The sequence below is a fragment of the Lissotriton helveticus genome, chromosome 7 (genome assembly GCF_964261635.1).
Source record: "Lissotriton helveticus chromosome 7, aLisHel1.1, whole genome shotgun sequence".
NCBI lineage: Eukaryota > Metazoa > Chordata > Amphibia > Caudata > Salamandridae > Lissotriton > Lissotriton helveticus.
This window is the reverse complement of record NC_136068.1, coordinates 738624449-738648202: the sequence shown is the minus strand read 5'-3', so window position 1 is coordinate 738648202 and position 23754 is coordinate 738624449. Positions and strand designations below refer to the sequence as shown.

General features: G+C 44.7%; 1 pseudogene; it reads left to right on the top strand.

Annotated features, from left to right (window-relative positions):
- Positions 1–8833: 8833 nt before the first annotated feature.
- LOC144769258 (uncharacterized) overlaps positions 8834–23754 on the top strand; it is a 39659-nt pseudogene continuing 24738 nt past the window's right edge.

The window sequence follows — 23754 nt, the reverse complement described above, 5'->3', positions numbered from 1 at the left end:
CTGTTATTGAGGAACTTCAGTGATGTTGTCATCAAGGTTAATGTCATGTAACATCAAGTAGTGGGAAGATTCAGGATCAAAGGTCATATGGTGGAATTTTCTGTGATTCCATAAAGGTATGTCCATGGCAATCTAGCTGATCTGTAGCCTACAACAGCATCTATTCTTGGGGTGCAGGGTCTCCTGCTGCTCAAGTACCTTACTTTCTCCGTGGCTCACTTCAAGAGTACTTGTGGTTGTATGTCTGCCCCCGACTCCAGGGGAATGGTAGATCTGTGGTCAATGGGGCACAGTTCAGCCGCAGTAGTTTGAGGGTCTCACAAACACTGGTGGCCCTTCCTAGGTGTTGTGAGCCCTTCTATGCCTTTAATTTAGCACCAGAACATGTGCCAAAGTGGTGTGATTGCAAGATGCAGTCCACTTCTGTGGCACCAGACTTAAGAATAATAGCCGCAGATCCAGGTGCAGATCACATTTTTCATGGTTCTTGTGACCTTTGGAATGGGTCACAAGCTTTCATTTCAGTGGCTCTGATTGGGTAAACAGACACATAACGTGATAGGCCACCAAACCAATGATGCCATGATAGACTTATTATAAGCCAGCCTTATATTTGTGAAATGTCTTTGGAGGGTAACTTCGCCCTCAAGGTGACTCCCAGCAGTGGACAGGTCACCAAGGGAAAGATGCAACAATGGGTCATACCGCCAGCCTCACAGCTGCAATGCTTGTGCTCTTGAGAGTCTTGCTTGAGATTATCAACTTCTTTAGGTCGGTCTGGGCCACATTACAGAGACTACAGACTTGGTCTAACTTAGCAGCACTAACTTATGGCAGAACAGTGCAGCTAGTCAGTGGTGCCAGACAATATTCCTTCTATAGCAGGATTAGCAGTGTAGAATTGTCCTCAGTCCCAGGAGTATGGATCTTACCCCTCATAGGAAAACAGAGGAAAATTCTGCTTTCGTCCTCACCCTCCTCTCTATAGGTTGGCAGAATATTCTTCAAATAAAAGGTGGACACTGGATATGATGCAGAAGACAGCTTAGATACAGTACTGGGAAGTTAGCCAAAACCTAACTGTCACATCAAATTGAAAGATAATAAACCTTCATGATTTTTTTAAATTCCACTTTAGAAATCGCTTTTTGAGTCATTCCTTTCTTTGTTTGACTGTATTTTGAATTGCCGCTTTGATCCTAGTCTCTGGGACACGTTGCCTCGTGATTCGTGCTTGATTAACCGATGCACCCAACTTCTGGGCGTGCTATTGATCTATAAAGTTTTAGGGGTACAGCTACCCACAGTTTCAATATTAACATTAATAATAATAACAATAATAACATTACTAATATCACCACACAAACAAATCAATGACAGTGGCTGTTTTAATGATAAAGTTAAGAAAGCAACAGTTTTAAGAATAACAGCAGAAATATTAATATGAGTGAGTTTTGCAATGAAGTCAACAATTTAAATGAAGATGGTGAAAGGCGGATTCCTGAGCCCATGGCCAGCATTTCATCTAGGCATGCCTTTCTCAGGAGCAGGTGATCCCAAAGAATGTCTGCGAGGTAAAGTGCAATCCTTTAAACAACAGGAAGGATGCGCTGATCCCATCAAGGGTTTTTCCTGTTTTTCAGGACAGCAATGTCACAGGACACCTGAAAAAACAACCTCCCCCTTTCGCTGTTATTTCGCTCCTCCGGCTTCCTCCCGCAGCCCCCTCATGCATTTCTCTACAAAGGCGCCCATGTTTCTTTCAAGTTAAATTTTGTGTCCTGTTCTTCGACCCTTCCTCCCCCATGCCAAGTCAGTCAGGCTACTGGAGAGCAGGAAGTGCCCTAAAGACAGGAATGTCTCACGCGCGGCGACAATTGCAGGGCTCTATTATTTGAAGGAATGTGCCCTTTAACTGACGCCTCAATTATCCTATGGGCAGGAAGGACGGTTAACCAGGAAGCACTACACCGTGTTATTCTCCCGCCTACTGTACTGGGGGACGCGTGCCGCCCAACTCTCCAGCCTATTTTAGCTTTAAATATTTATAATACTCATCAGAAAGAGGAAACATGCCAGCACAAAGAGTTCTCTTAACAGAAAGCCCCCTCTCTTCTCCGGCTAACACAGTAGATCACAGGGATAATCATACACTTTTATTGTATTTCTATGGCAACTTTTATATAGCGTTCACTACCATAATGTGGGACTCTGAAGTGCTGGCCTACATGGGTAGCACGCTACACTGTGTAGGGTGTTTGGTTGAAAGTGCGTTGTCTTTGTTTTGATCCTGTGTGGGAAGCGATTCCACGTTGTGTATGAGGAGAACCGCACCAAGGTGCAGGTATTGTGTTATGAGGTAAAGCGCTTAGTAGTGTGATGTCTGAAGTGTGAGAGACAGGCGCACAATTTATGTTTTTCAGTAAGCTGGCAGCTTTGAGAGGCTGGGCAGGTCCCGTTTTGGTATTTCTTGTAGCTGGACAGTTGTCAGTATGCTAGGGTGACCAGGCGTCCCCGTTTTGCCAGGACGGTCCCTGTTTTTACCCATCTGTCCCAGCAAATTTCAAGAAATGTAGCTCATGTCCCAGTTTTTAGAGAGGGTCGACTGAAAACGGTGGGAGGTGTTTTTTATGTTTTACAAAGCAGGGATAGTTAGCAGTTGTTTCAAGAAAGCAATTTCATTAACAGGCAAGCTACTGGGCTTAAAAATTGCATTTTATGTATGTTCTTACTTCCTGTTCTGTAATTCTCTGCTGAGGAGCGCTCTCATGGCTTGAAGTAAAATGGTAGTCCTTCTTCTATTTTTGTTAAATGTCCCGGTTTTTGGCTTTAAAATTCTGGTCACCCTACAGTATGCATGAGTGCAGCTGCGGCTCCTCCGTTATGGCAGAGTATTGTCGCCCCACATGCACAGATGCAAAACGAATAAATAAAATGAAAAACTCTGGTTTATTATCATTTTGTTTTAATTCATAAGGCCGAGTCTAAGGGGCAGGGCCATAGTGATGGCAGCAGAGGTGCAGTGGTGGGCACTGCTGCTCAGTGAGCTTTTGGGTTTGGGTGGCCTTCCTAGGACCAACATGCACACTGAGAAGTCTCCAACCCGAGCTGCGTTGCTGAGTTGGAGACAGCAGGCATAGTCTTCCAGTCCTGGTGGGAGCACAAATCCAGGGCACTCAGGCCAATCACAGCGCTTCTTGAGAGCAACGTCTGGATTGGCCGTATGCGTGTCTGGAGGATCAGCATGTGCTGCAGAGGAGCGGCATGTAATTAAATTTTTTTGTTTTTGTGCGCTGTTGTCATCATCCACCCCTCCTCCGCCCGCCACTTTTCCCTGCCACCAGCCGCTCCTGCATATGTGTAACATTTGTATGTTCAGGCGTGCCTACAATTAACATCTGTAACTCTCATGTGTGGCACTTTAATCGATACTTCATCACGTGTAGTTAGTTATAAAAGAAAATGTGTGCAAAACAAGTACCTTACAGCCAAACTCATGTTATTTCAAGTAATAATGTGTGTTTACTTAGCACTTTACATTGCCCACATGTTTGACCTTTCGGAGACCTGCGAGTATCAGGTGTTGCTGTTATTCAAATCAATGACCATAACTTCTAGGAAGGTTGAAAGGCTGATTTTTGTGTTTTTCTAGTGGCATGACCAGTGTTTCATTGTCCTGGCCATTCTGACCTGCTTGGGGGACTTGGCGCATCGTCCTCTCACCTGCCTGACCGCTAGCCTCGGCTGTCCTCCCTCCCGCCGCCGCTACACCAACACAGCGGCCGCCGAGTGGAGGGGAGGAACTACCAGCCCCAGACTCCTCAGCGGCATTGCCACCAGCCGCCACCGCCAATCACGCGCCCGGAGGCGTTTGAAATCACCGGCTCGGCCCCGGTGGAGGGGGAGCCATTCTGACCTGCTTGGGGGACTTGGCGCATCGTCCTCTCACCTGCCTGACCGCTAGCCTCGGCTGTCCTCCCTCCCGCCGCCGCTACACCAACACAGCGGCCGCCGAGTGAAGGGGAGGAACTACCAGCCCCAGACTCCTCAGCGGCATTGCCACCAGCCGCCACCGCCAATCACGCGCCCGGAGGCGTTTGAAATCACCGGCTCGGCCCCGGTGGAGCGGGGGCCATTCTGACCTGCTTGGGGGACTTGGCGCATCGTCCTCTCACCTGCCTGACCGCTAGCCTCGGCTGTCCTCCCTCCCGCCGCCGCTACACCAACACAGCGGCCGCCGAGTGGAGGGGAGGAACTAACAGCCCCAGACTCCTCAGCGGCATTGCCACCAGCCGCCACCGCCAATCACACGCCCAGAGGCGTTTGAAATCACCGCTCGGCCCCGGTGGAGCGGGGGCCATTCTGACCTGCTTGGGGGACTTGGCGCATCGTCCCCTCACCTGCCTGACCGCTAGCCTCGGCTGTCCTCCCTCCTGCCGCCGCTAAACCAACACAGCGGCCGCCGAGTGGAGGGGAGGAACTACCAGCCCCAGACTCCTCAGCGGCATTGCCACCAGCCGCCACCGCCAATCACGCGCCCGGAGGCGTTTGAAATCACCGGCTCGGCCCCCGCGTCGCGGGCGTCGCCGGGCCAAGCCCGGGCAAAGGGCGGGCCGTCTGTGGCCGTCCGGGGACGACCAGGGACGGGACGGGCCACATCCCGTGGTTCTGCTGAAAGGTACTGAAAAAGCCGTTCGCCAAAGAGTGTGAGGGCCCAGTCAAATTCATTAAGACTGACACGGAAGCCTAACAACTGTTAGGGGGGAAAGCAGACAGATTATTGCTATTGTTTTGTTTACTATTTTTGTCCAAACTGTTCTATACAAAACAGGAAGAAGGATCACATTACTGACGCTGTAACCTGAAAAACGATGGCAACTAAACCTAAAACCCGCTCGACTAAGAGCAAAGTAGGAACCCCTCTTAAACCAAAGAACCCCGGCCCAGGGCCTGGTGATGTATCCACCCATAAAGCCACTCCCACCGTCATTGATTTAATGTTAAAAAAGGTCGCAGGGGACATTGAGCGTGCAGAGAGACGCATATCAATGACCTTAACCTCCCTGCCACTGACACCAACTTTAATTGAGGATGTAACCAAAGTTGATATATCACCTGAAGGGAGCCGTGAAAACTCACTAGACACTATCCCCTGTGCACAAGTAGCAGTAGAGGACCAAGCATCCATAAACATAGAAACAAACGTAACACCGAAATTACCTACTAAAAAACGCCATAACAGAAACAGACAAACAAGGGCGAAGAAAAAGTTCAATAAGTGTAGTAAGCCCAAAGATACAGAGGATGAAGTCCTAATAATAGAACCCAAAGCCGCCCCAATTCCCCCGAGGTGGCTTGACCCTATAATTCTAGAGCTACAAAGGCACCTGGAGACATTTATTACTAGTTTAATTAAACCACTAGTGAGTAAGATAGATAAAATAGCTAGCGAACTACAAAGACAGGGCAAGGCAAGGGAATCCCCAACACCCACACAAAATGCTAAGGGGACCTCATTAAATAACGTCCCAGACCAACGACCAGTATCATCTAATAACTGCGTTAGCCATGAACAATGCACCTTTGCTCAGGTGCATGCTGCGACTGAAGGGGCAACTGCCGACAGGGGCGGGAGTACCAACACACATGGAAATTCGGATAGAAATAATACTCAAAGACAGGGTGTGGGAGGGCCAAGGCAGCCAGATAACACCGGCACCTCACACCAGGCAAAAAACCAACAATATCTTACTAAGTATAATACTAGAGCACAAGGCCCACTCCCATGTGTAAACCTACCCCCGGAAGCAAGCCCTTTTGTCGTTATCTTCACGGGGGTCCCAGGGCTAGGACGGGGGCAGAGAGAAACTTTCACAGAATTAAAACAAAAAATTACAACCTGGCTAAACATTCATAGACCTTTACAGGGTGGAAGAGGGGGGGAGATTTTACATCTAAGGAGAGTACAATGGGTGGGAACCAGAAAGAAAGAAATAGAGGGGAATTGTATTATCGCCAATTTCAGGGATCCGAATCTTGTGGAGTATATATTAGCTAATGACAATAGAAACACCACCAGCACAATAAGGACCCTGCCACTAGCATACTTCTATCCCAGGAAATTGGTGACACGCCAAACAAACTTTCACTTCCCGGGAAGGAACAGATTCATAGATGGACCGGGTCCTAGGCCCATGGAGTACGGCGTGCAAACTACAGCACACCAGGGAGGGCCCCAATGGACAAATAGATACAGCCCCTTACAATCCATGGATGAAAATGACTGACTAAGGGAAGCTGAGAAGGATAAGGGAGACAAGGTTGCAACGCTGGCTAGAGGGGCGGAAGCGGAGGGATGCGAAGGCACCCAATACACGGCAGAAAATCTAAACAATCAAACAACAGAAATAGCGAAAGATGGCAACAAAAATTCAAACCCTGTTTTAGGGGATACAAACAGTGGGGAAGCACATATACGAAAAGTGAACATCCTGACATGGAATGTAGCGGGTTTAGCAGGCAAATTTGATAACCCTGAATGGAGGAATGAGATACAGGGATATCATATCCTGACATTTCAAGAGACATGGGCAGTCAATGCAGCATTATATCAAATAGACGGCTATAAGTGCTTTTTTGTACCCGCACAAAAAGGTAGGGCGGGAAGAGCGAGAGGAGGGTTGGCGCCCTATGTCGATCTAACACTGGAAGGGAAATGGACTGTTCCATCCTGGTCATCACATACCCTGCAAACCGCAATATTCCAGAGTAGAGGGCTGAGGGTACAGTTTTTCAATTTTTACAACCCCGGACCTATAAAGGGAATAAATGGCGCACTCAGTGAATTAGATGAGAAACTCACACATGAGGCTGAGTTGAAGAAGGGAGGGGGGCTACCAATGACAATAGTATTGGGCGACTTTAACTGTCATCTCTGCCCTGACCTGCTTCAGGATCATCTATATTGGGACACCTGCCCCCTCAATGAGGGACCCCATTGGGAACATAACCAGGAGGGCATACAATTAAACGCAATGTTAGAAGCCCATTCATTAGCACACACGATGGACCTAATAGTCCCAGAGGCAGAGGGTACATATGTTCCAACCTTCAAAGGCAGAGGGAGTTCTACTATAATAGATTATATACTAATATCCTCCTTTGCTAAAAACAGAATTGCCAGGGTCAAAACTAAATGGAGTCCCTTTAGTGACCATAACCCTCTTGTTCTAGAAATTAAAGATGTATGTGGGGGGGCAAACCCAAAGGGGGGGGGAATTAGCCTCCAGCCAACAGATCAGGGTAGGCGTCTCAAGTGGGCAAGGGTAAACTCTGACGAGTTTTATAAATCGCTTGTCCAAAATGGTAGAAAAGAGATAGAAGACTGTTTGGACCCCCTGTAGGAAGGTCCAGAATTAATGGAATCCTTCACAATCCTCACAAACAGAGTGGATAAAATTCTGAAAGTCGAAGGCCCGAGGAAAGAGCAGAAGAACCCACGTTGGTTCGACAAGAGCTGCTCCAAAGCCCTAAGGGATCTAAAAGCTTGTCTTAAAGTTAAACCAAGGAATAAGACAGAAGTGGCTTCTTGCAGATTAAATTATAGAACCAAAGTAAAAGAGCGGAAGAAGCTGCTACAGGCAGAAGTGTGGGCAGACCTGAGAGAGGCGGGAGAAAACAGGGATTTTGCAGAATTCTGGAGAATTGTAAATCTGCCCTGTTTCAACGAGAATTCTGCCCCGGTGATTAGCAGTAACATTCTCCCAGAGCAATGGGTCAATCACTTCCACGGGCTATATAATAAGTTACACCTAGCAATCCAGGAGGGCGAATGGCAGGGCACACGGAGTGACAAAATCTCCCTCTCGCTAGTGGAGTTAACAAATGCAATCAGCGGGTTGACCCCAAACAAGGCCCCTGGTCCAGATGGTACTCCACCGGATCTATATAGAAGTAATATAAACTTATGGGCACCAATCTTAACAAGGGTCTTAAATGTAGCCATTAAATCCGGCCTACCACGTTCCTGGTCCACGGCACTGATTGTACCGATATTTAAAAAAGGATCCAGGGATGATCCTAAATGTTATAGGCCGATCTCGCTTATTGATGTTTCTGCTAAAATTCTGGGGCGAGTGATTTTAAACAGGCTTATGGAGTGGACTGAGGAACACCATATCTTGGCTGAAATACAATATGGGTTCAGGGAGGGCAGATCGACAAGTGACCAGTGCCTAAATTTGTATCTTTTGACAGCTAAGTATACGAAAGCAGGCAGGGGCACGGTCTACATGGCATTTATGGACCTAGCCGCGGCCTTTGACAATGTCAATAGGTCTAAACTGTGGTCCATGATGCTTAACCTAGGGATAGAGGAGGGGCTGATTAACATCCTGAAAAAGCTGCACTGGAACACCACGGCCAAGGTCCGCTTCAGCCCAGAGGGGGGCAAACCGATCAATTTTTATGTTCAGGGGGAGTAAGACAAGGGTGCATATTAGCCCCTTTTCTTTTCTCCCTTTACATTAATGCCCTAGAGAGTGCCCTTATTGCTCTTGAAGCTGACTCTCCTAAAGTAGGACCGCGTCATGTCCCAGTACTATTGTACGCGGATGACGCGGTCCTGCTGGCCAGGACCCCAAGGCCTTTGCAACTCTTGGTGGACGGATTTGTTGAGTTCATGGGGGACTTGGACCTGTCTGTCAATCGAAAAAATCTTTTGTCATGGTAGCTGGCAAAAAAACCCGCCAGCAAGAGCGTGTTCAAAATTGGGTCACACACCCTGGGCAAAGTAAAGACCTTTCCCTATCTAGGGCTGTTAATGGACGGGGACATGCAGTTTAATCACCTGCATGAGGCCCATTGCACCAAGCTTGTCTCCTCTAATGGGGCCATCTCGAGCTTCGTCCGGAGATTGGGACGTTGGTGCCCAGAACAGATAATGGCACTATATGGCTCAATCAGCACAGCAAAGGCCTTGTATGGTGCTGAGGTTTGGGGCTTCAGGGACTGTAAGCAACTCCAACAGCATGAAGATATATTCTTTCGAAGAATTTTAAAAATCCCGCAAACCATCCCTGCAGAAATTGCCCATGATGAACTGGGGATGCCATATATCTCTGGCATTGTTAAACTAAGGCCAATCATGGCATGGATGAGAATTTGGACCAATCCGGAGGCAGCCCTGACCAAGGAAATAGTCACAGACTGTTTACAAAGAGACAAGGCCCTACAAATCCCTTGGTTGAAATATGTGAAAGACTCTCTAACAAGTATTGACCAGTGCCAACTTTTTAATGATCCCTCTTCTATTGTATATAGCTGTAAACTGAAGGTGAAAAAATTGCTTTTAGAAAAATTTGCCTCCGATAGAAGAAGTCGTGGCCTGGCAAAGAAATCATTAGCAGCCTATGATCTTGTAAGAAACGGGGAGGGAATGGAACCATATCTGTTTCTGATGTATAGCCAAAATGATCGTTTTTTAATGTGCCGTTTTAGGCTAAATTGGTTACCAAACATTTTAGCCTACCCTGCTGGTTTTACTGTAACAATTGAGCAGAAGGGTGCCTGCGGCTGCGACAATAGGTCTCCGCAGGACACCCTTCATTTTGTACTTTTATGTCCTTTTTATAGTAATCCTAGACGTTTGTTTTTGGTAGACATTTTAAAGAAACAGAAATTCCGCCAAGCAAAAATTGCATTGTTGTTTTTACAGAAAGCTACTGATCCCCACACCCTATGCGCCATTTTAAGCTTTTTAAAAGTAGCAGTAAGATTGAGGAATACAAGAAATGAATTTGTTTTATAAAATTATACCTGCCTCGGGAATTATATCCTCTCTTTGTAATTGTTGTTTTTAACATAAGAAGTTCAGGTAGGAAATGTAATGATATTTAATGAAATTTTATAATGAAATGTGTTTTTATGAGGAATTTTTATTCTTCGAAATAAAGATTTACTGAACTGAACTGAACATTGTCCTGGCCAGAACACAGATTGTGAAAAGCACATAAAGTAGGTATTTGTCCCCTTGTTTGTACATACTTCAAACAGTAAAAATAAGAAAAAGCTGTTTACAATGTTCTGGAGCTTCCGGCTTAAGGATCAATTGAAGGTAATTAAAGTAAACAAAGGAATACCATAGTAAAAATTAATAGAAGAAATACAAATGTTTCTTTAACGGTTTATATCATGTTTGATCCTTTTCAAAATCTTAAACCGATGTGAACAAATGATTGGTGTCTACGAAGGTGGACAGTTGGAAGTTTTAAGTCAAAGTCAGTTTTTATGCAGGGTCTTTAGGAATATTGTGGTGGCTTTTTTAGACAACAAGCAAACCTGTAGAAAGAAATAACATTATTTGCATGTGTTACAATATCATTGTAGGCCACGAGGACACCACTGTGCACACACACCACTATCACCTGAGGGTAAATAGTTCCAGACTCTTACTCTATGCTTAGCACAACATTTTCACACAGTAGCTCCGTCCTGAGGCTCTAAAGGGAAGAGAGACAAAAGAAAGGACCATTGCCCAGGAGCCTCTTTTGTAAATCTGATCTAATATTATGCCGTCACTTCCAACTCCATTGGAGGAAAACCCCTTTCAGAAACCCTCTTCAGGATACATTACCTATCAGCGTCCATTGATAGATAACCCATGCAACTAAAGGATCAAAGAAGGACTTACTCAGGTTCTGGGTTTTGCTAAATCATACATTTCTCCTGTGAGCTTCACCCGCAGCATGAGGGGATTCGGACTGCTGGGGGGACAGCACTCGATTAGCCACTGCATCTTTTTTCATTGCCATCAGCTCTCTCGATTTGGGGCTACAGCACCCGGGCTCAATTATGTGAATCACAGAAACTGAACACCATGCAGATTTTTCCTTGATCGCTTCTTTCAGAGCTTGATCTTTCCAATCCCCACCACTATACCACCAACATGGTTCCTCCTGCTCTCCCATTGTAATTGTAGGACCAGCTGTTCTTTCATGATTTGTGCCTTTCACTCTACCACCTTGACCGCTGAAGCAATTTTCTGTTTTTGTCCCTTAAGTAATTATGCAGCACGCTGATGCATTGTTGCAGGACTCTCACCTCTTTGTTACTTCTTCACTTTCAGGGTTGTAAGAAGTTGCCTTTATAACTCCAACGAGTTGAGGTAGAAAGAGCCCGCCAGAAGAATAATGTCAGGGGTCATATTAAAAAATTTAACTTGTTCTTCCACTTCATGAGGAAGTATGTCAGCTTGTTGTCAGCAGGCGGGAGGTACCCCAAGAAACCGCACAGAAGACAGGGCCTACGATGGCGTGTGAGGTTTGGGTCCTGGCGGTCTGCCATGGGCACGACAATGAGTGCATCTACTGACTGCCATAGGGGAGTTCGACCTTTCCCTGTTCTGGCTCATTTTTCCACCCAATCACTCTCCTTTAGACCCAAATAAAATAACATGAAATTCTCTGTGCATACCACTGCACATATTCCTCCTCTGCTTGTCTCCGGGCTTGCCAAGTTCCTGTACTCAATAGGACCACCTCAGCCTCTCACTTGCTACTGCTTACTTAGGAATATATGATTATACCACGATTTCAAATACCACGCATGGCTTTACCACGCGAATTTTACATCGCAAGTGGCTTTACCACGCTGGTATTTACAACGTAGGATTTTACTACGCCTAGAAACGTCTTACCTGCACGTCTTTCTCTACGAGCCCTTACTTCCATCCTCCATTGAAACAAGCGTCAAAACACGTAAACCAAAATAAAAAAAGGACTGCTTTTTTGACGTACACGGCACGTCTTTGGGGGAGGCTCTTTCCTTTTTCTTTTAAATATATGTTCGTTTTTTTTTTAAAGTAAACTGCTTGTTATTTTTGGGGGGGGAGACCCCCCCAGCCCCCCTCCGAGCCCCCCCCCTCTGCCCCCCAAGCCCACGCAGAACGACTTGAAGGAATACCACGTCTCCCCCCCAGCCCGTGGTAAAGACGTCGTGGAAGGCACCCTGCGTGGAAGGCACCCTGCGTGGTAAGTGTCACGTGGTAAACGTTAGTAGTGGTAATGCCTTCGTGGTAAATGATGTTTCCCCTTACTTAGTAGTATTGACCGTAGATGTGTAGCTGAATGCTGTGGGTTTCCAATGTGTGCATTTTCTGTGTCACCAACACTTAAGTATGTAGTGATTCAGAGTGCCATACTATATGTTTCTCTTAACTTAAAATGTATTTTCTCATTATAATGTTGTCCTGTCTGTCTATCTTTTCATTTTATTGTTCCACAACAGGTTCCATAGGAAAGCTCAAAATGCGAGTATTACTTTGAGATTCAAGCACATGCAACTTGTGACTTTTATGGGTGATGTTTTGAATATGTGTACTTCAAGATTATATACCATAGGGATCTTGGTCCTAAGGAATACCACATACTCTATTAGGGGCCATTCTGGAGAAACATGTTGACCTGAATGATGCAGGAGTACTCATTCTCCAAGGCACAGGCATTACACTTTTAATCATCTCCTTGGTCATCCATTAGTAAAGGCTTACTTGAGACACATGAATATGTTCATCTTTATTATCTGAATCCCCCTTCGTGTCCTTATTAGCCCCCACCCCCCAAAAAAGCACTTCCCACAAAATTAGAAGCCCATTTGTTATTATAATCATTCTTGACGAGTGAGGAAGCCCGAGGGTGATTAATGGCTCATTGGCAGGTGTGTGGGGGCTTACCTACCATTTTTTTGAAATATGCTTATTCTGTTTCAGAACACACACACATGACCTACTTAGGGCCCCCAAACACCTGGAGAATGTTTCTAAGTACACTAAAAAAACTAATCAGAATTGCTTTTTGGTTTGTTTTGCCTGTGATTGGGATGGTGCAAACCACAATGGCCCTTTCATTCTTGCTCCCCCCTTCCCTCCCGTGCTTGTGTATCCTTATGTGTGTGCTATTGTCCACATCACCGTCGGAGTCACCTCATACTCCCATGTCTTTCCACCGAATATGGGGGCCTCATGGCACTCGGAGGAGGTGCACCTGGAAGAAGACAGTGTGCTTTGACAGGAGATCTGAGACTTTGTGACAACTTTGGGCTACAGCCACCCCCCTTCCATTCTTTTTATCCACTACATTTAGCAATGAAGCATCTGTTGGGCCACTTTTCTCGCTTCTTAAAAGTCCTTTATCCTCAACGGAGGACAGCCATGGTGTCATTCTTAGGGACATCGTCTGGAATATATTACAAGTCCCCCAATTCTCATCATAGCACCACCTCTCACTGAATACAACCAACTAAAGCTTTCTTGAAACGCAGGTGGCCAATGTCTCCTGAAACTTAAGGGAGTGATTCAGATTGGTTAATAACCTTCTACACACAATTTTCACCCAAAATTGTCCGTAGTGTAAATGGAATTTTCTCTGAACTCCCTGACAACATCATTAATGTTGCCCTTACTCTCCTCAAACTCCCTGAAACAGGTGGCGACCCACGACAAATGCGTTCCAGACATAAGAATAATACAAAAAATGTTTAGGCAAGTACTCAGTTAATAAATCAAGGATTTCTATAGCGCGGCAAACCACCCGTGAGGGTCTCAAGGCACTCGGTGGGAGCCTTTCTTTGGATAAGGCCCTGCAAAGCAGTGTTTTTGAAAAGCTGCATTTTATATCTTTGCCCTCTTTTTCTTGAGATATTTGGAAATGCAAAGTCCACTTTTTATACATGAAGATGGGAAAAAGGTAAATGGAGGAAATGGATGAGGGGAAGAAACAAGAAGAGAAGAGCTGCTAGAACGAGAATAAGCAAAGGGAGATGGGTGGGGGCATGGTGATTGGAGAAGGTGAATAAGAGCTGTGGGAAGGATTAGAAAGGTAAAAGGGGAGGAGAATGGTAACATTAAATGGTTTAGTTATATTGCGTATGCTGCCAACAGTCTACCGCCTATAGCACTGTAAATGAAAGGTGATACTGCTGCCCAAACTAGTTGTCTTGATGTCAACAAGGTTGGATGGTTGAGACTGCCAAGCCTGCGTTCACACATATACCAAGATAGCTAAATAGAAGCCTAACTCACCTGCCTAACTAGACAGCTGCAGTGCTTAAATTGTAAAAGAATAACCCCCAGATGCATCAAGCATCCATTTAGCGATTCCTTATTAGCGAAAAATAAGGATTCGCTAATAAGGAATAGCAAAATGCATGCATGAAGAACTCGCTTAAAAAATAGCGATTTCTTAAAATTCCTTAATTGCCACTCGCAAATTGCGAGTCGCAATTAAGGAATACCTCCCCATTCATTCCTATTGGCCTAGAGGCCCATAGGAATGAATAGGAAGACAATCTCAATTTGCGATTCTCAATTAGAGAATCGCAAATTGAGATTGCAATTTCAAGGGTGCCAGGGTGTCAAAAGGACATCCTGTTGCACCCCTGAAATCTGCATATGGGTACATCTTGCACATACACATGCCCTAAGGGCATGTCTGTGTGTAAAATGGAACTTTGAAAAATGCACTTTAGTGCATTTTTCAAACTTTGCAAATTACCATGAAGTTCAACTTCATGGTAATTTGCGCCCCCTATTAGCGAAATCACAATTTGTTTAACTTTAATGCATTGCATGTAAGGAATCTCAATTTGAGATTCCTTAAATGCAATAGCAATTTAAGTAATCGCTATTTTGCGATTTCTTAAATTGCGATTTTTGCATTTGCGATGATGCATCCCAAATGCAAAAATACCGGTCGCAAAGGGGCAGATTCTGAGAATCTGCCCCTTTGCGAGCGGATTTTAGCTTGATGCATCTGGGCCTATGTGCCGGGACCACATTTTTCTAATAAGCCTGTCAGTGCCGCTGCTCAATTTCAGGGTTTCTGAATATCATGGTTTTCTAGTATTTGCCTCTTTCATCTACCAATATACCCTCCCACCCCGCCCCTATATCATGCTGTCCTAGATTCCTTTTCATCACTGTTTTCTTCCTTTGCCAATATTTGTCCAACTTTCTCTCCCTCTTCTTTCTCCCTCTGGTGTTTTTTCCCTTTCTTCTTCTGGGTTAAAGTCTGATGAGTAAAGATAAGTCCCAGGCCCCAAAGAGTGTGCCGGCGGGACCCGCCTGAAATCACTGATGCAAATTAAGCACTACCCAGGTGAGGAAAAGTGAAGGAAAGAAAAGAGCTGAGGGAAGGAAAATGAGGGAGGGGGAAAGGCTGAGGATAGCGAAGGACGAAGGATGAGGAGAGAGTAAATATGTGACCTGCAGATGACAAGAGGTGCCATTCCAACAGTGAGTGGGTAATTCTCTTAGTCATCAAGATGTATTCCTTTTTCCTCTGTCATTACCTGTGCAGCCCTCTCTAAACAAGGGTTCAGGTGAGTCACTGCCTAATGGGAATTTGAACTTCCTGGTATCGGGAAATTTTGGTTCTGAAAACACTCTGATGACAGTGATATATTTCCCATACTATCGAGTTTTTCACAATTTTTATTGTGTATCACACATGATGTCTTGGAGGTGAGAGGTCATGTTGTATTATTTCTTATAATGTCATCTGCAACGCTATCAACTGTTTTCTGGCCTTGGTATTATATGACAAGGAGATGGTTTTGTTACGTGTCTTGAGATAAAAATACTAGAAATAAAAATAAACCTTTACAAAAGGTGAAGAGAATGAGTCATTCTCACATAATATCAATGTTTTCATTATATGTATCTTTTATCCACAGTGCATTACACAGAACAAGTTGTATCTATGATTATTATTATCCAATCTGAATTGATACTCATTTCACTGACGTCAGAATGTTCAAATACTGTCTCAGCCATGCTGGGATCTCCACCAGTTGCCAGGTCTTTTAGTAAGCAGTATTCCTATGTTGAGGTAAAAAAAAGCTGCCGTTTTCTGCCTTCTCGAGCCTGCAGAAAGTGTCAGTGCGTGCCGGTGGGAAGTGAAAGGACGTGTTGGGGGTACAGGATTCTATGGTACACTTGTGCCTGTCAGAGGGCACATTTTCTGCCCCCACCTTCTAACTGCTGCAAGTGGTGTTTCAGGGCCAGTCAATGCTGATGTCCGCAGCCCCTGTAGCAAATATAGTAAGCCCAGTGTCGCCTGGCCCAAAGTTTTCACGTCTGGAGTTTTCAGGCCCTTTAATATCAGGCCTGGGGACACTTGGAGTTACAACATGGGGTTATTGTTGCAGGTGAAATACTCCAACTTGTAATGGATCAATTACTTACTGGTAATCTTCATAACTCCTAGTCCTGTTTGTCCTCTTCCCATTCATTAATCATGAGGAATACCAAAGTGGTCCGAAGAAGACCTTCAGACGTCCCTAGCCCAAAAACGCTAGATACAACAAAAGCAGAATGCTGCTAACACAATGGTTTTTAATGAAAAATTGAGCCACACAGAAAAATTAGGTCAAAGCAGGATTCAAACCCCAAAGCTAAAAATTCTTATTAGCAAGAGAAACATTTTGAAGGCAATAATGTCTAACAAAAGTATTTTGACTTGCCCATGTACCTACTCTACAAATTTCTGCAATGGACACACACAGATCAGGAAAGGCTTCTAGTAGAACATCCCTGAATGCGCCACCTGGGGCGAGGACTCCTGCCACTGAGTACACTCGGAAAATGGCCTGATTGATGGCTTGATTGATCCATCTGCTATGGGAAACCAAGGTAGCTTTCTCACCCTTGCGAGCAGAGCCAAAAGAAACAAGAAAGGAGTCACATCAACGAAAGGATGCAGTCCCGGCCAAATATACATGCAACGCCCTTTTAACATCCAGAATATGCCAACTGTGAAGCCTGGCACAGCTCCAAAACAGCTGGCAGAACTACCTCCTGGTTCCTGTGAAAAGCCGAAGCAACCTTCGAAACAAAAGATGAGTCTAGACGAAGCACTGCACCATCCTCAAAGAAAGACAAGACAGGCTCTCTTTCCATAAGAGCAGCCAGTTCCCCAACCCTCCTGGCTGAAGTAATGGCCACCAGAAAGACCACCTTAAGGGTGTCAAACGTAATGTCCGCCTGCTCAATGGGCTCAAATGAAGAAGAAGTCAAGGCCCTTAGCACCAAAGGTAAAACCCACAGTGGAAACAGATGCTTAGACACTGGCCTAGATTGAGAAAAACACTTCAACAATCGGGAGACCATATCAGCAGTATCACCTACATTGTCCCAGGGACACAGAAAAGCCTTGAAAGCATCCCACCAGTCACGCAATGTAGAAACCAATAACTGCATCCCGTAACCATCCCATCGGAATTGCAATACGTCAGGAAGATAACAAGCAACTGGAGAGAATGAATGAACCACGCACCAGGACTGGAAATTCGCCCAATGGTGCCCATATGAGTGTAATGTGGAAGGATGATGGGAATTCTGAACTGCTTCTGCTAGGTAAATGGCCAATCCCTTATGTTGTCACTCATCTACTCCTGACTCTGGTGGAAAGGTTACAAAGTCCATCCTATATCACAATCAAATTATTTGGAGCACCCAAGAGTCTGAAGTGGATCTGATCCATGCTGTCAGGAAAAAGCACAGCATACCTCCGACCACACAGGGCAGCTCATCCCCTAGATTGACAGGAGCGCTGCTTCTTGGAAGACTTAAGGCTTTTCTCCTGCTCCTTCCTAGTGTGAAATCTCCTCTGCTGGCCTTGAAACTGGCGATGAGAGAGTTGACAAGCAGAAAAAATCCTTAACAGGAGAATGTAAAGGGGGCTGCTTGAGAGAAGTGAAGTGCTTCTTCTCTCCAAAGAGTTTGTGCAACTTGGTCTAAAATTCTGCTCCAAACAGGTGAGAACCCTCGAAAGGCACGCAAAGCACAGAGAACTTTTGGTCTGAATCTGTGCACCAATCTTTGAGAACTAAGTTGCGGCGGGCTGCATTCAAAAACCCAAGCTGATAGAGCAGTGGCCTGGACCACATCAAAAGAAATGTCCGATGTATTCAACCTGTCATTCAATGCCTTCTAGCAAGGAAGAACTTTGTGTGCCCTCATCCACTGCTTTGAGAAGTTGCTTGAAATCAGAGATCAAGGACTGCGACACATAAGTGCCATGGATGCCAGCCCTCAAAGCCAGATGGGTTCCAGAGTAAACCTTTTTCAGGGAAGAATCAACTTTCTTAACTGTCTGGTCATGAATAACAGAATCTTCTGTGAGTGAAGTGCGCCCCACCAGACTGGCAACAGAGAGTCGGTAGGAATTGAATCGTGCAAGACCTTCTGCATATTGGTAAGGGGATACAATTTTGCCATTAGCCTGGGCATGAGAAACCTATCCGGATCCTTCCATTCTCTGCGCAAAACCTCCATAATATCCAGATGCACAGGGAAATCCATCGGGGCTGACTGCTGAAACTGACACAAAAGACCACAACCTGACGAATCAGAGTTCAGGGATCTGCTCCCCCTGAAACCCAACATTTTGTTTTACAAGTGCCAGCAGCTCGGGGAGCAAGTCCTTACTAATATATTTCCCCTTTTACTTATCCACGCAAGCAGGCTGCTCCTCATCAGAAAGAGTAGACACATCAGCTGAACATTCCCCCAAACATAGTCTTGCAGGAGTTTTAGCCACATTTAACTCGAGAAGAGTCTCCTTAATAAGCCTCCTGAGCCGTTTATCCTCACCTTCCCCAGCAGCCTGCTTTGGGGTAGGAGAGATAGAAGATTCATTGGTGGAGGAGGAATCCACATGCCTTTTCTTGTGGAAATTTGTACCCATTAACAAGAGTACGTATTTGACCAGAAAACAATAAACTGGCAAGCACAAAGATTACAGCAATATCAAAGCACCGCTCAGCCAATATCCACAAAGCAGTTATGTGGTATTATTGTGACCCACAGCTAGAAATTCTATGTCTGCCACAGATTCCAGAGAGAGAAGCCAAGTTTCTATGCGCGTGCGTGCTCACCCCATGGTCCATGCTCGCGTGGCAAATCACCCAGAAGAAGCCCAGCTTCCTCTGCGTATTACATGAGGCTCCATAATTCCCATAAGTGCTCAGTGAGGCCGTATGCTGAAGAAAAGCCTCCTGAGATGCTGAATCCTGGATTTCCCACCTGCGGCTCTTAATCCAGGAAGAGCCCACCATCGGATGTGTATACTGTCAAAATGCCAACGCCTGCCCGGGCAGGAGCCAATCGTCCTCAGTCCCTGTCTCGAAAGAGACAGAAAAAAGAACAGGAAGAATGCTGGGTAAAGTGCACCCTTATAGGCTAAGGCCTATAGGGGAGGGACACTTTTTGAAAGCATTCCCGTTTTTTTTTTGTCTTGGAAGGTGGATTCACCTCATAAGTAATGAATGGGACGGGAACATAAGGACTTAGAGGTAATGAGGGCCAATGTGATCTTCACTCTTGGTCTACTGCTACTCCAGTCACCGCACAACTTGCGACAGCAGTTTTGAAAGCTGTTCTTCCTGTCGCACTGCCACAAGACTTCCGGTCCTTTTGATTTGTGTTATTCAGGTCCACTTTTATTTGAAGTTTTATATAGCGCATACTCGACCTAAAGGTATTGGACACTTTAGATGCGCACCAGTAACATTATACAAGGACACATTCAATTTCTTTTTTTCTAGGCACAGTGAGATTAAGTGATTTGCCCAGATTGAATCACAGGATGTTGAGCCAACACCAAGACTCAGGGCTGTGTTTGATCCCAGTGATTTCAAGGATCACATTTACTTCCTGTAAAGTAACAAGATTGGGTTCCATTTTAGGAAGTCAGCTTTTCCAAAGATCAAACCACATGTTCTTGTGGGTGACTGTGCTGGGAACCTTTCACTATGCACCTTAAGACATATTTGACACCTACTAATAATCTGTTCTCGGTCATTCAAGTGTAAGCCATCCACAGCCCCATGATCATGAGAAGGAGAGCATACACGAAGGTACAATAAAAGTTGGATGTAATCACTATACGCTTCATGAACAGTGACTCTGCAAACCATCAGCAACAGAAGGAAGACCAATATGCCATTGTGTCTTCAGTATTTTATCGAAAGAAGGATCGCAGCAGAAATATCCATGCAAGGGTTCAAAGACTATGCCAAATAGAAAGAGATGTAGTGCATAATGGCAGAGCTAAGGGTAGTGCTTAATTTGTAAAACAATGAGTGAAGGAGCCCAAAGCTCTGTTCGGAAGCCAGAGACGGCACTATTAAACATCAATGCACCGAATACCAAGACTTGAAACAACCTCATGTCTCTTCCATCCACTATAAGGCGCTCGCTCCCCCTCTATCTCACTTGTGCAGGTTCCTGCTTTCTCCCTTTGTGACGTTTTTTCAGTCTTTCTCTTCCTACATCTTTCCCCTTTGAGTGTTTTTCCCTCTTGCTCTCAATCAATGTCTATGAGGAAAAATAAGTCCCGGTCCCCAAAAAAGAGTGCCAGTGGTCCCCGCCAGCAACCACTGGCTCAAATTAAGTACTGCCAGAGGGAGTTTTTATATCCTCAAAGGGAGTATGGCCGACCATCTTAGGCTCATCGTTTCTCATCTGTGTCCATGTATATCTAGCCCACACCTTTACCACCATGTGGCCTAAAACAGCTACTTCAATTGACAAGCAGATTAAAAGCACCGGAAATTTGAAAGAAAGAAAACAGCACTATGTGTGCTCTTTGCAAAAGGGAGGGGACAACACGCTAGTCCTAGAAGTTTGAGGCATGGGCAGAGCCCGGATGCGTGAACTCGACATGGTGGACGTTCTTCCATCAAACTGTGGTCCTAAATGGCCCCTTCTCACGCATGCACATGTGGAATAATACATTTTCTCCTTTGGAGCATGATGCTCATGATCCAGCGTCCCTAAGGAAAAACTGTCTCACCAACACTACCCAACTCCACAATACTCACCATTAATTATAAATCACTCACAAGGCCCATAAACCAACGAGACAATTTTTGGACGTCTGAATCATGTGACGCAATTAAACAGAACTATTCACAAACTATTTACAATTTTATATACAACAGCAGTTTATCATTTCTTACCATGGTTTTTCAAACTTATATCATTTAATTAAGTCACTTAGGCAAATGGATCAGCTAATGGTAACTAGACCATGAATAAACAAGACCAGCTTGTCGTTTCAAAATCTAATTTTTATTAACTTTATTATTCAGGAAAGAGCATTTTATTATGAATCTTTATTTAATTAGCAAAAATGCAAGCAGCTTTATTAAGGAGAAAACATATTAGACCGACACTTCAAAGGCAAATTAAACAGCATGAATTAATAGAAAATAACTGTTTCCATTCCCTAAATTCTATTTCCCTGTCTAAATCTCACTTCACCTAAAGAAAGTCATTTAAGCCTATTATCCTTACGTGCGCCAAAGAGTCCAACAGCACGACACGCCCTTCAGGAATCAGAAAGTGAGGAGCGCCCTCCTGCCCATGGGGTCAGATTTTTATACCTTTTCTTTCTAGCTAATCTCACTAAATTGTATAATTTTCTTTGTCATCCAGTGTCCTCATTGGTTGACTGATGTCAGTTCATGTGGTGTCATCACCATTTTCAATCCAAAATCGAGCTTTACTTAAGCTCTATTGTCCTTTCACTCAGGCGACTTTTGGCTTCCTCAAAAGAGAAACATTTCTTTCGAGATACAGTCCTCAACTTCCTAACCTTGGCAATGTCGCCCTGCTTCCTGTCCTTGGGCCATCTTCACTGAGAGTACGTTCTGCACAGTTAATAGTTTGAAAATCAACAACATGGTAAAAGTTTCCACTGCTGTGCAAATGCAAGGCTCCACTCTGGACAGGTTTCATGACCACTGCCATTTCTTTTCCAGGCCTTAGGCCTCACTCGGAAACTATTATTTAAACAAACACAAAACATCAATTAATTAAAGAATTGAGACCCATTCTGTTACCCACCCCTTTGCTAATTAATAACCCATTAATTTATGTTACCTAGCTGAGCACACAAAGCTGCATTTCATATCAACCTTCTTCATTTAGGCCACAGGATTCTCCACGAGCTTATGCCACATAAAGACGGTAAGACATAACATAAGCACACAAATAAGCACATGCCATTAGTTAAACAGCCGCATTTAATACTGACAAAGACAATAGACAAGGTTAGTTTATTATTTTTATACGCACTTGCTTTTGCAACAAAGAGCACATGAATTAGTCCCTCGTGTTGTGTAAATGCATTTTTAAACTATGTTGATTAATAATTCGTCACACACCAATTAATACGGTTATTATTTTATGGAAGTTTAACTTTGCGAGTCAGAACAAAATATCATTCTGAACCTCGCTTCATCACTCACCTACCGTCCTGGTACATGGAGTGGTAAACATCACTTACAACAAAACTTTTACAACGCACTACCATTACAACGCAGTCATTACAACGCAAACCATTACAACGCATTGCGCTGGGGGGCGCTCTAGGATAGGGAATATATTTAATTTACTATCCAACACCTTCCCTACTATCCACGGGGACTGGAGTTGGAATAGTAAATTAAATAAATCACTATCCAGCGCCTAAAAGCACTATGCGTTGTAATGGTATGCGATGTAAAAACCGCGTTGTAAAGGCAGGCGTTGTAATAGCCTGCGTTGTAACGTCATACATCCACATGGAGTATATGAAGCTTAGTTTGAGGAGAATAACTTTGTGGGTAGAAGGTGTAATGCTGGCGCAGGAAGCAGGTGGAACATAGTCTTCAGACAAAGTGGACAGGATGTAAAGGAGTAATGAAAACAGAATGGGAGGATGGGCAGGCTGACCCATGTGCGGGTAGGTGAATATTCTGTACAGAGCAGTGGAGCTGAATGGAGAGGGCACCAGTAGGCTACGGTAGGACCGGTGAAGTTTAAAGAAAGTAGGAGGGGAAACAGGAAAATGGGGGGGTCATTAAAGCCAAATGTTATGGCTTGATTAGTTTAGAGGGAGAGGGGAGTTACAGCGTATTCAATGTTAGTTTGAATAAACAGCACTGTTAGTGTGTACATTGTTGGGGTCAAGGATGCTGTGGGGTGAGCCATTAAGCGAGCTTTTCACAATAAAAAGCAAGTGTATATGTTCTGTCTGCTCCCACTGGTGATTCTGGGACGAGTACAGTTATTACTTCAGACTGCCTGCATGGCATATATGCTCTTGTCCCATTGCTGTTCCAGAGAGCCCATCGATTGGGACTCAGCCCTTTTCAGAGCCAACAGTTCGGGACATGTATACAGATAAGGAAATATATTTTTTATAAAATATATTCTGTTGTCTTGGGATAAAAAATACCTATTTTTTCCTCACGTTCTTTACAGGGCATTTGGTACTGCACGCAAGTCTCTGAACAATGCATCTTACATGTTTTTATTTTGGCCACAACTGGCAGTCGAACGAGGGGCGCGTCTTTTGTTTCAGGCTTGCGAGTTTGTCTTTACTTTGGCGCCTCGACCTTGAAGAAAAACAGTGACCTGGGAAAAAGTCAATATTTAGGTGCACTCGACCTTTTGCATTGAAGGACAAAACTGCCCATTCCACTTGCTGCTCCCATGAAGACAATCGAGGATTGTTCTGCCTTTCTTTTAAAACAGATGGGTTGTGTCAAAGGCTTTACATGGTCCGCGTTGTCCCCACTAACACTAATCATGTTATGTTCTTGTATTTTTCATCAGCCTTGTAGAGACGAGATGACTTTCCTGTCCCCCCACTCCTGGAAAGGATGCTTGGTGTTTAACCCATGTTGACAGCATTTGTACTCTTTTTT